Below are 16263 nucleotides of genomic sequence, written 5' to 3'. Positions count from 1 at the left end.
TGCACAAAGGAAGTTAGGCATCCCGCAGTCTGACAGCCAACCGAATAACTTGTGCTAATCTCCTGGACAAGTTTCTACTTAAATAATGTTTTCTTAGTGCCCTCATAAATTTCCCTAAGGTTTTATGGTTATTGTTAATATCAGAAAAGTACAGGATATTGATACCATGGTTTCACAGTCCTCAGAACTGGATCTGTGTACTGCCAGATCATCCATCAAAGTTGGGTGCATCAGTGAGCCCCTGGGAAAGGAGTTTATAGTAGCTTTTATATCAGATTTACGGTGGATGTGGAACAAAATGTGTTACTTGATCAGCATAAAGCTTCTTTGTAAAAAGTTACTTGGTCAAAATGTTTGAGCATACTTTAAATGGCAAATTATTTTTATCTTGTATTGATACTTTGTGTAATGCAGTCACAGCATTTTTCATGCAATGATTTTGGCTTTGATATCACAACTCAGTGACGCACCCTCTGAACTAGCCTCTCACCTCCAGATTAGAAATGAAGGTGGTTGCTGGGTGATTTTGCTTTGCTTTAGCCAGAGCTGTGCTTCTGAAAGGATTTCGGCTGGATAAAACACACAAAAGAAACATGCCAATTTCATAGTTGACATATTCCAGGAATCCCCTTAAAGTAGCAGCCAGGTCTATTCCAAAAGATAACTAGCCATTTTCCATATCCTAGGGTAAAGCTCACATGCAAAGAAAGGAAGTAATTCTGACTTTTATTACAAAGCATTTCTAACAAACACTTCCAATGAAAGGAACAGTTAAAGGTAAGCTAGAAGAGATAAAAGGAACAAAACACAACACAGTATTATAAGGATTTATGGAGGAACACCAGTATTGGCCTCTTACACATCTGTCTGTTTTTTCCAGTTTTCTCAATGTCATTCTGGACTCTGGCTCACACAATGGTTGTATTTTCCATGTTTTCACTCTCCGCAGAGCATGGACTATGTCACACATTAGAGAGAAGCATGTGATATAGAACTACTGTTCTTGTGTCCCACTCTACTTGTTTTAATTCTCAAAAGATTTTCATCAACAGCCTGACTGTGACAAGCTGGACTATAAAGGTGGACCTGTAGAAAGAAGGAAATCATGTTGCATTGGTCCTCCTGCTCTCTTCAGCTGAGAGGAACACAGGACCGGAGGAGCTCATCTCAAATGCACTGTGGAATTATGGAAATGAGGACTTTGCCAGGCAAAACTGTTTCAAATGACTGAGAACTGTCATTAGTATAGTCAGAAAACAACAAATTATACTACATGGTGCTTCCCCTTTGGAGGCTTTATTTTAAATTGTACTATAAACCCAAAGAATCTGGGATAATGATTTCACCTGAGTTTATAGATTGTGAGACATTAAGTTCCTGAGACATTCATTCAATTGATTTTACCTGCCTGTATTTAAGGAGAATTTTCTATTTTGAAAAAAGTTTGAATTCAAAATAAGAGCTCTTTTTTTACTTAACAAAATAAGAGCTGCTTTTACAGATAGGAATAGCCTTAAACAGTCTTAAACTGAAACTACAGAATGCTAAATACAGTAATGTACAAAAAAGAGGCAGAATGCAATTTGCAGCTAGCACCAACCTCTGTGGAATTACCTAGAAGGAGATTGGGCGGAATATACAGTGTTTCTAGGCTTCTCTGAATGTTTTTTCCTCACATAATCCACTTCCCATGTCACTGAAAACATGAATACCTTATTCAGTAAATTGTATGCCCTCATGGAACACGAGTGGCTAAAAACAACTTGGTTCTGCACCCTAATAGACTCACTAAAGCAACTAATTGCCATCAGAAACAATCAGTTTCAAGCACAGGAAGTATTTTTACATTCCAGGCCTACAAATATCTTCAAAATATGAGCCTGGGAAGTTTCTAACTCTTTTAGATATTAAAATCATGGTCTCAATCAAAATATTGATTTTATCATATACTGTAATTTTCCCACACTTGTAAATCACTCTTTCAGTGCTTCAGATGTTATAAGTATCTGTTTTGTAGCTCTTCTGATCAAAGGGGCTAGCAACCTTCTCACCTCTTGCTTTGCTTACGTACCCATCTGCTTCACAGCTACTAACCACCCTTTTCTTCCTGTGGAGCTTGCTTTTTCTGTTTCACACCACAGAAATGGCTCATATGCCATTACTTGTAAGCCTTGTTCATTCAGCTCTATCTATCAGTCCACTAAGAGTCAATATGTTTTCCTGCAAACCTTGCGTCACGTACATACTTAAACCACCATGATTACAACACTTTCCCTTCTTTCAGCTTTTAAGTTCTCATTTATAGCTTTCCTGACACACAGCGAATGGACCACTCAGCACTAAAGGAAAAAGCTTGTTGAAGCTTGTTGAATTTTCGTAACAATGCATCCCATTCCTTTGCCTTGGTAGATTTAGCTCAACATATATGGGGCTTTGATGCTGAAGGAAATATTGCTGCATGCTGAGAACAGCAGCAGATCTGAATGACTTATTTTATATAAGGAAAGAGTTGTGTCCATACCAAGTGAAGAAAATATAGTATCCTTTGTTACTAAACTTAGAAAAAATTAGTTTGTACAGGACAGATTGCGTCAAATGTATATTTGCATATGCAAGTTTCTGACACATTTGTTTTTTCTTCTTCTCATTATGTCTAATTAAAATGTTTGTAAACAGGCAATGTTTTTGTGTAATGTGCCATGTAATGTGTGCTTGGGGAACATTTTTTTTTAGCCAAACTAGCATCCAGAATTTTATATGGGGCAACAACAAGGAGATGGAGTCCTTCCAAAGTAAAGCAATTAGTGAAGACTTTCCTGTAGGAGAGAGTGATAGTGGCTTATCTTGCCTATTATACTGGAACAGCAATTGCTGCAGTAAGAAGCTTGACTGGACCAGAGCCAGCTTGAGAGAAAAGGGATACCATTATGCTACCTGACAGAAGAGACACTTATGGTATATGGAGCCATCTAAAGACAGGCAGCTTCAAACTGGAGTAATTAAGAGAAGATAACAAAGTTGGAGCAGTTATAAAAGGAATGGCATTTTATGAAGGTGTTTGTGAGGGGAGGCAGTCTGGAATTTTTTTTAATAATATTTGTTCTTGCTTGGAAAGTGATGCTTTATCAAAATAGAAACTTTATATGGATGTGTACCAGTCTTGAGGGAAAAAAAATCACAAAGCTTTCTCAAAACAATGGGAAGATAATGACTAATGATTAACTGACAGGTTTGTGGTCAGGACACTTGGGCTCTGAAAGACCTTGGGGGATGAATTCACAGCTGTACCTTTCATCACATCTCATTCCATGTGTCATGGGAGTTCAGTAACAGCCAAATTAATGGGCAGGGTTTGGCTTCATGAACTATCAATTATTTACATAAAGTAAAACAGCTCCAAGAAGGCAGGGATATATGAGTATATATATTTATGAATGAACAATAGCCAGTTAATCTGGACCCTGGCATGAACTCTTTGGGCTTTACCATCCACTTACTGCACTGACTATGCATGGGTTGATGTGCACTATGAGATCTGCCCTTCTCTAGAAGGGTCCTTACTGTTTTGGCCTCAGGCTCATGGGTGGGTTTAGTGGTGATTCTCATATGATCCACAAATGTGGATGTTTCTACACACTGCTGTGTCGGAGGTGTTCCTTATTGCTGCAGGAGAAGATTCAGCAAACTCATACCATAAAACTTTTGTTCAATCTGAAGAGCATATCTTTGACGTTACCTCTACATGTGAAACACATAGTATTTCCTAACAAAAAAAAAGTTAGTTAACCTCCCAGAACTCCTACCCTGCATTCCAGCCAGCCAGGGGAGGGCAGGGGGCAGGGAAGAAGCCGTATGTGACATTTGACAGGCTTTTAACTCAATTCATGGTTGGCTGATAGTGAAATAATATTGCCATATACTTGGATATAAGAACCCAAATGATATTAGTTGAGAACGGTATGGTCAGGTGATTCTGAGATGCCACTTGAAAACTCTACTTAGGACAGACTACAAGAAACTTTAACTTAGCATAATACTGACTCAAGTTACAGCTTCCAAAGGGTCTAGTAATTTAAGAGTAGTGTATACCTGAAAACTCATAACAGATGATCTCGGTAAAAAAGCCTGACAGGACAATGGGGGAAGGCAGAATGGAGTTCAGCTTCCCAATGTAGTTTGGATACAAAACAAAGCATTTACTAATGTAAACTATATTGAACCTATTTTGGAGGGAAATGAGTCTCTGAATTTTTTTTTTTCTGAATGTTGTTAAAGATGTTGATTCTTAGTGCAAATTAATTTCAGTAAAACAGGAATGACACTTTAAAACAGAATGGACCCAAGAATTCTACTAAAGAGAGGAATAATCATATAGTCTAGGAATGCTTTTGACTGTAAGAAACAAAAACATTTTAGCAACAAGAACGTACCCTTCTGTGTAATACTGTAACATAGAAAAAAACATTCTGTATGTTCATGACTGGTGGTCAGTCTGAAGGTATGAGGATGGAGAACCTTCTAAAACTCTAATGCATTATTTATGTAAAGTAAATCAATTACTATGCAAGAAAACACTCCTATTTAACTTGTCTAGTAGCTGTGCACAGGAGTTGTTCGGTTTATGAAATGCTGGCAGTTAATTTTGTTCTTACATCCACATTATCAAAGTTATCAGTACTCATTCCTTTTAACCCCCTGTGGCACTAACTGAACATTCAGAGTGCTCTCCTTATATTTTCAGCACGGAGTAAAGGCTAATAAATTATTTGTTAAAACCTCTTTTTTTTTTAACCAAACAGTTCAATATATTTTAAACAGAGGAAGGTGAGTGCACAGAACAGCTAAGACATTTAATTTTACCAACACTGTTTGGCAGGGCATACTTAGATAAACTTTTAGCTAGAAATGACTTCAGAAAATGTAAAAGGCTTGACCTTATTTCGTTATTGTTTCTCTTTAGTTCCTAGATGAGATGCTGAAAGTTATTTTATCACATAGTGTGGAATGTTATGATTTACGGTTTAATTTACCCTAATTTTGGTTTTCATTGTTATTAATTGTCTTGAATACTTGAATAATTTTGGACTCCATGGGACTATAACGGTATTAGAATTTTGTTTGGGTTTTTGTTTTTTCCTGGCAAAAAACAATAAAACAAGGTCATTTCTCATCTAACTTTATTATTTTAACTTTATTAGTTTTCCTTTGCCTTATCTAAGTTTGAAGAGGAACAGAATAACAGTTAATGAAACACAGCAGCTGCAGTGCTATATTCCTCTTACTGTTTCTGAAGCAGTAATATGTTTTCAAAGCGTGCATTAATCTAAGAAGTATTGCTATACCTATTCTTTTTGTGTTACCTATTGAACATAAAAACAATTTCATGAATGAGTAATGAACCTCAGAACTGTCTGACTTCATATTCAATTCAGAGAAAGTTTGGGAACTCTTACCCAAACTTTCCCCAACTGCAGTGATTCTTACTAGTGGAAAAGGGGCCTCTACAGGCTCTGATTGAGATCTGGGCTCTGCTTTTTCAGAAGTAATCAAATAAATATGTTATAAGAGAGGGCGCGCTGGCTCCAAAGAGCCTACAGACTAATAGACAAGAGGTAGGAAGGGAAACAGGATTACAACAAATCTGCTGTAGGATCACAGTCACTGAATACGCTGCATTCCCCTCCTGCCCCCAGTTTGTTCGCTTTTTGTGGGGGGAAAAGGAACGAGGGGGCTTACAGATGATAAAATGTATACATTATATTCTCATTTAACTAATTAATCCTTGATACAGAATACTACTGAAATGTAACTGTGTGAGAATTTCACAGTGTTCCCAAGATAGTCATGCAGTAACCTGATTTAAATACAATAAATCACATACACATAATAAACCTTGATATTTCATCATCTTCCTGAAAGGACGTTTTCCTCCAGACAGGGAACATACCCAGTATAAACAGGAGGCAGCTTCTCGCAATCTCAAACAAAAGAGCAAATAGAAACAATGATGTTAAATATCCTTGAGCCAGCTAAGGACTCTTTGCTCAGCCTTGGTGAGCACTGATCCCTGGGAGGAGACCCGCTGACTCCAGTGATACTATTTCTGTGACTAAGTGCTCAGCCACACAAGCAGGGGTTACACAACTCTGCATAGCAGCCCACCATAACTTTGTCAGAAATGTTTCACATCTCTCAGGCTGATTAATTTCTTTCTTACCACACTGTGGAGTAATGCATAGGATGTATTAGTTCAGGGGTCAAGAAGATCCAAATGGTTTTGCCAGTCTGGTACAATATATTCTTTTTTTGTCAATATGTGTTCTGTGGGAGAGGATTTATACACACCATTTCTATATGAAATGAAATAAAAGAGGTAGTTTTTAAAAGCCTGTTAGAGACCAAGAGACCCACTGATGGGCTGAATGTCACATGACTCATTAGTGTCTCTGAACTTGCGTGCCTTCTACGTAGTAAACAGCTTCTTTAAAAAGTGAAGCGGTGTGTGCAACTCAAGAAATATTTTCAATACAACAGTTTCATAAAGATTGACTTGCTACTGACAGCTTTTTTACTGTTTTAGTCCAATATACTTTTCTCTGGGTTGTGTAAATTACTTTCTACTAAGAATTACTAAATGGGATTTTTTTTAATTGTTCAAGTACTTTTGTGCTCTTTTACACAAGAAGTTTCTGCTGCTAAACATCATGAGCATGATATTGGCTAAGTGTGACTGGGTTTATAGATTTGCAAAGGGGGCAAGAGGAAGTCAGAATCTTTTTTCATCTCCTCTTTTCCACTTGCTTTCACAGATTAAGGACTTAATCCATCTCATTTCCATTTAAACAGATTATGGAGCACTCAGTGGAGCAGCTCCACCAGTAGGTCGGAGATGGTGACAATTTGAGGGGCGGGCAGTTACCTTAGCTGCTGACATAGCTGCAGCTGGACTTACAAAAAGCCTGTGAGACTGTCTGGACTTTGAATCTAGAAATGCAGGAATGAGCCTGGTTTGCCTCCTATCTGGAGCAAGCAGGCAGTATTAAGAGCTGATATACAAGAGTTTCCAGGACATACCCAGGTGTAGTGTACGATTGTACTGGTTTTACAGAATCAGAGATGAATTTAGTTATATTGTATAGGCACATATATTGTATGTGAAAGGGAGCAGTACTATAGGGGGAGAACATGGGTGAAGAATACAGTTCTCGCCACCCTTTTCTACCACTAGCTAATCTAGCAAGAGGACAGGAATAAACATGTGCTGGTGTTGGCTGATAATAAATTAGTACTATCAGAAGAGAGTTTATGAATCAGCAGTGTGCCTGAGCTGCAACAGCCTTTTGCTCTAATCCCAAGGTGATTCAGTTCAAATGCCATACTTTGCTCAGAGGTATATCTAAAATGAGTTTATCTCAAAATTCCTGGTTTAGGACCACGTTCTGAAACAGGTAAGCGTTTCTTCTGCAGCCCCATGAAAGCCAAGAACCTACATGTAGAGTAGATGTATAGCTTAACATGAGACAGGACCTTACATAGCTGCGTGGCTCAGAGTCCTTAACATCAACATGCATTACGACAGTTTGGCTGTCCTTTCTGGCACTGTAACAGGAGGGGAGAAGCTTCATTGCTTAATTAAATTTAACTAATAATTTTGCAAGGATAAAAAAGCAGACTTACCCTTGAATTCTGTGGATATGAATAAGTAATGCCCAACTGTTTCCAAATACATTTCAAGGCATTGTTTTATGGCAACAAGTTTATCTGAGGTGAACTGGCAAAAACTGTTTTCTGGTTTTCCAAAAGCTTCTGTGCCAGCTGGTTCATGTACCCTTATCTGGGTACATGGAGAGGATTCCATGCTTGAAAACTAAACTGACATTTAATAGACAGATACTGCAGTTGTGGTTAGCATTCTAGTCAAGTACACAGAGACTGACATTCTGATAATTTCTTTACATTACCTCCTGTGGCAGCTGTGTTTCTCCTCCCAGGTTGCATTCAAACTTGTTAATTCGTCATTTTCAAGATTGGTAACTGGAGTATTGAGGCAACATTTACGTAGGTGAGTTAAGGAAAAACGGTATTTACCCTTACAAGTTTGCATATTGCCCAAAATAAAATGGAGGTTGATCAAGATTTTATTTATTAAATATATAAATATTCATATATAAATTTGGAATTCTTTGCAAATAACAAAGAAGTCTGGCCAATAAGCATTATTTGTATCTTATTTAGCTGGGAGTTGTATATGCAGTTATCACTAGTATAGGAGGATGTCCAAGATTAATTAGATGGTCATGGCAAGATAACTCATGGACTCATAGCAAGCTAGAATTTGTTCCATGGCTGATTGATTGTGCTGCTTACTGTTCATGTCACTGGAGAGTGGGGAAAGTGTGTGTAATAAAAAAAGCCATAAGTTGTGTATTACTGCAGAAAGAGCAAAGATTTGAATATGTGATGCATCTGGTCTCAAGGGGAGAAGGTGAAATTACTTTGTGAATTCTCTGTACTTACAGCCTTGGCATAAGCATCTACAGGAATGTTGCAAAGGTCCTCTGTAAGTGAGACTCACTCTACAGGCAGGTAGGAATGGGTGATAAAAGTGGTGCTAACAATCTTACACTTCAGAGAGAAGAAAGAAAAAAGATCAAAACATAGAGAGCCATGCACAAGGGACATCATGCCATTGTAGTCAGTAAAACCGAGGAGAATCACTATGATTAGAGGTGCATCAAGAAGTCTGAATTTGATTTTATCCTAGTGCTGTGAGCTGCTAAGATTGCAGAGGAAGAATAAAGCTGGAAGGGGGTTGATTTTTGCACAGACAACTTTAAATTCCTACCACCAATGTTTAAAATCTACTTTAGAGTAGTCCAGTATTGGTAAAGATCAGTCCTTGAAGTAATGCTATTCATAGACTAATAACAGAACATCTCTGAGATGTGACAAACCCACTTATTACATGCAATTCTGTGAAAAAGCTGAACATCTAATTTGTATTGAAATCAATGGAAGCTAGAATATTCTGCTTCTTACAGAACTGGGCTTTTATGCGGAAAAAGGGATGTTAAACAGTGTGACTTTCACCTTTGCTATTGGAAATGTTTGTGGAAGAAATCTGTCGAGAGCTCTGCAGTGAGTGTTGCATCTGTTATGTTCTATAGAGGATAATTTATGTAATTAAAATGGTTTATTATCCTAAGGGAAGAAACGTATCTTTATTGGCATGTAGTCAGATCAGGTTATATGTTGTTGTTATAAGCTTTATCACAAAGTTAAATCATTGTGAGGCTTCATGGATCATCTCAGGGCCACCTGCTTCTTGCAGGAAGGGCACTGGCAAGAGAGGGGGAATTCTTCCTGGAACCTGTCTCCTGCAGCACCAGCTCGCAATACCCTCCTCTGCTGGAAGATCCAGGTGAAAAACTTGCTGAATGGAAAACAGTCACAAACCTTATTATGTTTAAGAGGGATGGAGCTTCTTAAAAAATAAAAAAGTAAGTAAATAAAATTGGCTGATATCCATTTGTCAAAGTTAGTGTTCTGCTGGCATGCCTTGATTTGTTTTTCCAGAAAGATTATTTTGTTGAGATCAGCTTTTCAGAAGACATAGAGCCACCCAAAACAAAATGCCAGGTTAGATGGTCTTCACTAGCATTTAGGTCATGTGAATTGGGCCCTATCAGATTCTGTGTTAGATTGGAATGTTTCAGGGTTTTTTGTGGCATACCAAATTTTGATTTGGAGTATATTTTTATCTTTGCATTTTTAATGTTTTACATTCATATAATTTCATTATTTTAATTCTAAAATCCAGGATATAAATCTAGGTCTCAACCCTGCAATAGCAGGCAAGAAACTCTGTAGTATAGATTTGGAAATTTCTTATAGGTTCATCTTTTTGACTTGGGCAATAACTTTGCCACAGTCATTAACTGTTAGTCTGAATTTCCTGGAACTCATTTACGGCAGCTAAAACCCACTGAGAAATGTTAAAAAGAAATGGAATCAGAAATTATTGTGAGAATTATTTTGAGCATAATTAATAAATGAAATGCACCTAGCATATTGTTTAGTCTATTATGTTAATGGCAACATGTTGGTACAATGGCCATTACATGATGCTCTGTTTTTTAGCAGAAAGTTGCATTTCAGAGAAGCATGCTAAGGAATGGGTTACGGACTGATTCCTAAATACCTAATTCACAATCTGTTAAAATCCGGTCAGCCTGATATCTGTCCTTACACGTATTGTGTCTCTGACCAAAGACTTGAGATTCCTCCCTAAATTCATTCATGAAGCCATCTGGCTATGTAATACAATCAGCTTTCATGTCCATTTTACTTTCTAGTCTGTTTCTCAACATGATCTGAACATTTTAAATTTCTTCAATACGTAAGACCTGCTTCTGTCACTGAATGGGACAGGTCTTGATTAGACTAGACTGATTTAAAGGATAAAATAAATCTGAGTAGCTTTGTTAAAATTGTGTGCTGAGTTTCATAAGATGTCCCACTGTAACTTGCCAGACATATTACGAGCAAAGGACATGCAAGTCACTAGCAGTTAACACAGAAGCACTTTAGCTGAGCATGTCTTTAATGGTCATATCCTGGAAATTATTTTCTATATGGTGCTTTTAAGTATTAACCAGTGATTGTATCTGTAACTCAACAAAATACACCATTATGCTCTTACGATAATTTATAAGCAATTGAACCTACACATACAAGATGCAATCACCGTGTTAGTGAGTACCTTATTTTCTTGCTTTCAGATAGATACAGTCAAACCTTTAATTCTAATACCATTTGATTTTCTCCTTTCCCCAAATCTTTAGCTGGATTTTGGTATAGTCAGAAATGTTATTCTATGTAAAATGGACTAATTACTCAGTATAAAAGCTCCCTGAACATCAGTGGGCCAGGTTCATATTTTTGATTCATGATATGAAACTTTTCCCTTAGCCATATCGCTTTTGCAGTGTTAGGGAATTAACTGGATTTTCTCTTGGCTCCTATATCAGCAACAAACAGCAGTCAGTAAAGTTCTAATTACAGACTTCTATAACACAAAAAGAGAGTGCAGATTCAGTTTGATTTACATTTTCAAAGAAGTTCATTTTGCACTTTGATAGTTCTTTCTCCTAGATCCTTCTGAGCTTGTTTTGTTTCTTCTTTACTGCTCAGTGCTTTATGATTTCAGTAGTTACATGATTTTATTTTCACCTCTTTGTTTCAGCACACTTCCATTAATGGGAGCTATGTCAGACTGTGGAAACCTAGGAGAGCTGCTGAGTACCTGGTTTTGTCTGCGGGCTCAGACTGCCTCCTGCCTCTACCTGAGAACAAGACCCAGCTATGCACTTCTACTGCTCTATCCTAGTTTCCATGGGAAGAAGGTGCACAGGGTAGATGAGACCTGCAGTATGCTCCAAAAGGTACTGATCTAAACACCTGGGGAACCACCTCCCCCAGGGGTGCTATATCATGTCCCATCACAAAGAGTGTGGAAAAGCGCATTTTTAATGTTTCTGTGCTTCTCAATATTAACCCCAACTACCTGAAATTAAACTCTTAAATGCCATGGGAGTAGTTGTTGCTCTGCTCTTTGCAGACCAAATTCTGAAACAAAGGTTATGCTCAGGAAAATGTGTGTAAGAGTGCATCTCTGTCTGTTGTGAATAGGCTGAAAAGCAAAAATAGTCATCCAGATTTTGATTATTTACCAAATTGCAGAACACTTTTGAAGGCTACAAACTGCTAGTTGTTATTTATGTGGGAAACATAATTTGAGTAAAGCACAAGGGCCTAATGGGGCTTACATTATTGGGTTTAAAAAAGCAAAGCGGGTGGGAAGCCGTAAGTCTTATGCTATACAAAAACTCACATGCAGGTTTCCTGTAGTACTAACATACAAAAGACATTGAGGAACATTAGATCACTCACAAAGTGGTAATAAAAGCACCTTACCCAACTGTTGCATATTATAATCATCTTAGGGAAGAGTTCTCAAAATAAATATTGAAGATGTGAAAACAGGTTTGAGTTATATGTGGGTACGTGGTTTCTTCACAGATACAGTATATTAAGCTTCCTTCCCCCTTCAGGGGTTTCCTTGTACTGTAATTCAGCTTTGCACTGTTTGGTGAGCTGCCCAGTAGGCTGCAGGGCAGCCTGTAGGCATGCAGGCAGCAGTATGAACATTTCTGTGCTCTGGCTAGTCTCAGCTAATTCATAGTCCCTTGGGGCCTGCAACCTGTTCTTATTAAAAAACACAATGTCTTTTGGATCAAAAACTAAATCATCCTTTGCTTTATTATTTCTTAACATTACATATGTTAGCTATTGATAATTTTCTTTATTGCAGTCTCTTTTGAAGCATTTTCTGTGACTCTGAGTATTATTTGTGCCACCACATACTTTCACAAGGAAAGAAAGCTCATTAGAGAACAAATTCAAACACAACCTCTCATTTTTGTATGAATTTCAGCTTCATTACAATTGCACTCTCTATTAGGTTGTTACCCTTCTTGCCTACTCCTTATAAAAGTAGTTCTATACTATTAAAATATAGTATATCAGAATTATTATAGAGTGCTTTAGACTTCCATTGGCATGCTTCTTCATTTCAAAAACTGTTTAAAAAAGCCTCCGTGCAAGCCTCAGTTTGGAGAGCTATGATGTATCAAAGCTTGATTCATCAAGCAATTTCTCATAGCTCCTGCCTTTCTATAATCCCTTCCTAAATTACATCAGAGTTGTAGGCAGTTGTGCTAAGGGAACATTTTGTCGGTTCTATGTCCAATGACAGCATTTTAGAAGCTCATTTAAACCCCTGCCATCACAGTTTCCTTCCAAAACAATCAAGACCTGGATCTACTAAATCAAATAGATACTACTGCATGGATAGTAGCTTCTATGAACATTTGTGAGAGACTATGGTCTGAATATCAATCAACATATGTGCAGATGCTGCTTTACGGACAATTAATGTAAATTAGCTTCCTAAAATGTTTATTTCCACAAAATTGACTATGAGCTCACATTACTCAGCCAAACTAGATCCATATCTTTGCTGTCCCACAAGTCTTCGCTCTAGATGTAATCTAATGCCCCGAATCTGTAAGCACTGGGAAGGATCAGGAGGTCTCAATCAGAACTATCTCTAAGGATTAACTAAGGGTCTGTTGTATTAATTCAAATACTAGAGCCTTTATTATTTGTAATTAGGATTCCCCCCAAAATCTCAGATTAGCCATTTTTAAGCAATAAAGATTTTGGATTCTCCCACCAATACTTTGCATTATTAATTTACTCTTACTTTGTTAAAGCTTAACTAATTTTTCTTTCATCAGTGTTGCTGGATATGAAGACTTGTGAAGAGAAAGATAGTTGATTCAATGCAGCTAAATCATTTTAATTCATATTTATCCAGGATAGCAATGCAGAAAACTGCAAGTAGGAGTAAGTGACAGGTGCATAATTAGGTGCAAATTGCTTGCACATTTATATGAAGTAAAACAGTCAAATATCATATAATGAAATGAAAGAGCTTTTAAGGAAGACTATCAATATTTAAGTGCCATGACTGCCAAATAATCATTAGTCATTTTCTGTCTGCTAACATATAGGAGTGAATTTTTGACAATGCCTCTTGGATTAATTTAGATTTAATCAGGATGCAAAAGTAATATTTCATGAAGACTAGAAGCAGCATTTTCACAGAGCTGCACCCATGGGTATGATAAAATGGGATCTAGGGAGAGCAAGAGCTGTCTTCCAGAAATTCTGTGCTTTGGGGCGAAGCCAGCAGAGGCTGAGAGCCTTGTCAAGCACCGTGCCTAGGCACGTAACTCAGAGCTGTAAATGTCACTATGAGGGCTAGACACTGAAATGTTAGGTTTAGCAGTGCTGAGCTTTTCTGTGGCTAAATCCCAGGTCTGGATCTATCAGCTTAATATAGTTGATTCTGAATACCTCAAAATAGCTTTGAAAATGGAAGGAATCGTTAGAACATGACCTGAATGGGAATGAATACATCTCCAGGATAGTATATTGAACAGATGCCAACTTCTACTAGTGAATAAAAAATTTATTCTAATCCACCATGAAATTGAAAACACACAAGTAAAATGCTATGGCATAATAACACAGAAAAGGCAATCAGTCAGTGCAGCTACCTAAATTTATGCTCTTTTATAATGAAATAAATGATCAAAACTAGAAGAAGACATTAAAGATACAGTAAATAAATGTCCAGTCAAGGTGGTTTCTAAAATGTGTAGGGCATATAAGAGAAAAAAGGAAAGATAATGACTGCAGTAAAGCCTTCATATGATACTAGAAAGATGACAGAAACCTTTGCTCATAGCGTCATCTCTCTGAAGTTAAGAGGTCTATTTCTTTGCAAGTCTTTCTATGGGACATCTCACCCAGATATGACTGGGGAGCTAGGGTCCAGCAACATAAATAATAACAGGTTTAAAAGCGATTAATGAATTCTGGAAGCATTAAGCTTAAAAGTTTAGGTCAGGGTGTTTTGAAAGAGGTTTATTTTTTAATTTTGAATTCTTGGTCATTGTAGCTATTCCCCTCACTATGGACCATGGCATTAAAAAAAAAAGGATAGGAAGGAAAATTTAGTACTTAAAAGAGTCTTTGCCACCTCCTGCATATCTTGAGCCCCTCCTCTTGGAAAACCAGTTTAAAATCTTCTAAGTCAAGACACCTAACATTGTGAGACTTTTTTTTTAATTTTGGCCTAAGTCACTTGCCCAAGGCAATACAGGAAGCTTGTGACTGAAGCAAGAAAAGAACCTGGATTTCCTGAGCCTGCTCTAGTATCAGAGCTAAGGGATAACTGTGTAAGTATTTGCAGGATTTTAGGTCTTAATGGTAATGAGCAGGGACTGGTACTTAGGGTAGAAAATCTTATCTCTGTGAGTGGTATCATTCTGCTCAGTGAGACTTTAGAAAAATGGCTTAATGGCTTCACATAGCAAACTGCTTGGGCAATGCTGGACGTGGCTGCAAGGGAGATTGAGGAAAAGAGTTACAAAGGAGTGCAATCACTCTGCAGATGTACGACAAGCGGCATGAAGCTTCAACGAGCAGGACTGATAGGTGGCAACAGCCTCTGAAGTTCTCTAGTAAATCCTCTCCTATGCCAAAGTATATTTTATTCACATATGTATTTGAGGGGCCTGTATTTATTACCTTTGTATTTATGGAACATATACTTGTATGCTGATTTTATTCTTGACTTCATTATTTTCCCTTGAAGACCTGCTTTTGTAAAGGGATTCATTAGGACTGACAACAGTGAGTGGGTGTTTTCTGCTTTGATTTTAAATCAGCAGTTAACTCCATCCAGCAGCATTCTAATTGACAGCTAGAAATTCCATGTAGTACAATAAAGGAATAAACGACAATGGAAAGGACATGGCATCCAGCTAGCAGTCTCCACAGTAGCAACAGAAAAAACAAGATATTTATAGGAAGGACAAAATGGATGCTCTTGCTTCCAAACTTGGAGGTATTATCCTGTCACAGTGCTTCATTTTAATGTGTTTGTCAGACCAATAATAAGTTAATTTTAACTATGCGGTAATCCACCAGCCCATCAACAAAATAGCACTGTCCATGAGTAAATATGAAAATGATGTACTGTGCTATTAGTGAAGAGCTGGATTTGTCAAGGAGGAGAAATTAAGGACATACTTTTGCTAATCACAATTCACACCCATAAATATTTGCTACTGTTTTGCAGCAGACCTAAATATATTTTCCTGAATGAATCTGTTCTATTAGCTGGAATTTTATTCTTTGCTTCTATCTCCAGAGAACATTATCCTCCTTCTCATATGTGACTTCAAAAATAAAATCTTTAGGCTTTGCCTTTTCTATAAATGCCTTTGCTTCACCTTGGCATTTCCTACTGCAGCAGTAGGCCCTGCTCTATCGCAACACTCTGCTGCTGACATCCCTTGAGCTCTCAGGGGCATAAACTGACGGTGTGATTATATGTCTAGTTAAGCAGACTTTCTTGTTCTTAACTTTTCTCCAACCAAGTGTCAAAAAATTATTACGCAGAGAGGGAAACAAAAATGAATGAAGTAAATCATACCCACTATTCTCACTGCCAGTTCCTGGCATAAAGTCTTCTCAGATGATATCTTCTCTGATGCATGAAGCAATGTTGTGTTGGCTTATGAGCTAGAGGATGCAGCCAGTGTATCAAGCCATGTGAGCAAAAGC

Source organism: Apteryx mantelli, chromosome 4, assembly GCF_036417845.1.
Source record: "Apteryx mantelli isolate bAptMan1 chromosome 4, bAptMan1.hap1, whole genome shotgun sequence".
Taxonomy (NCBI): Eukaryota; Metazoa; Chordata; class Aves; order Apterygiformes; family Apterygidae; genus Apteryx; species Apteryx mantelli.
Note: the sequence above shows the minus strand (reverse complement) of the source record.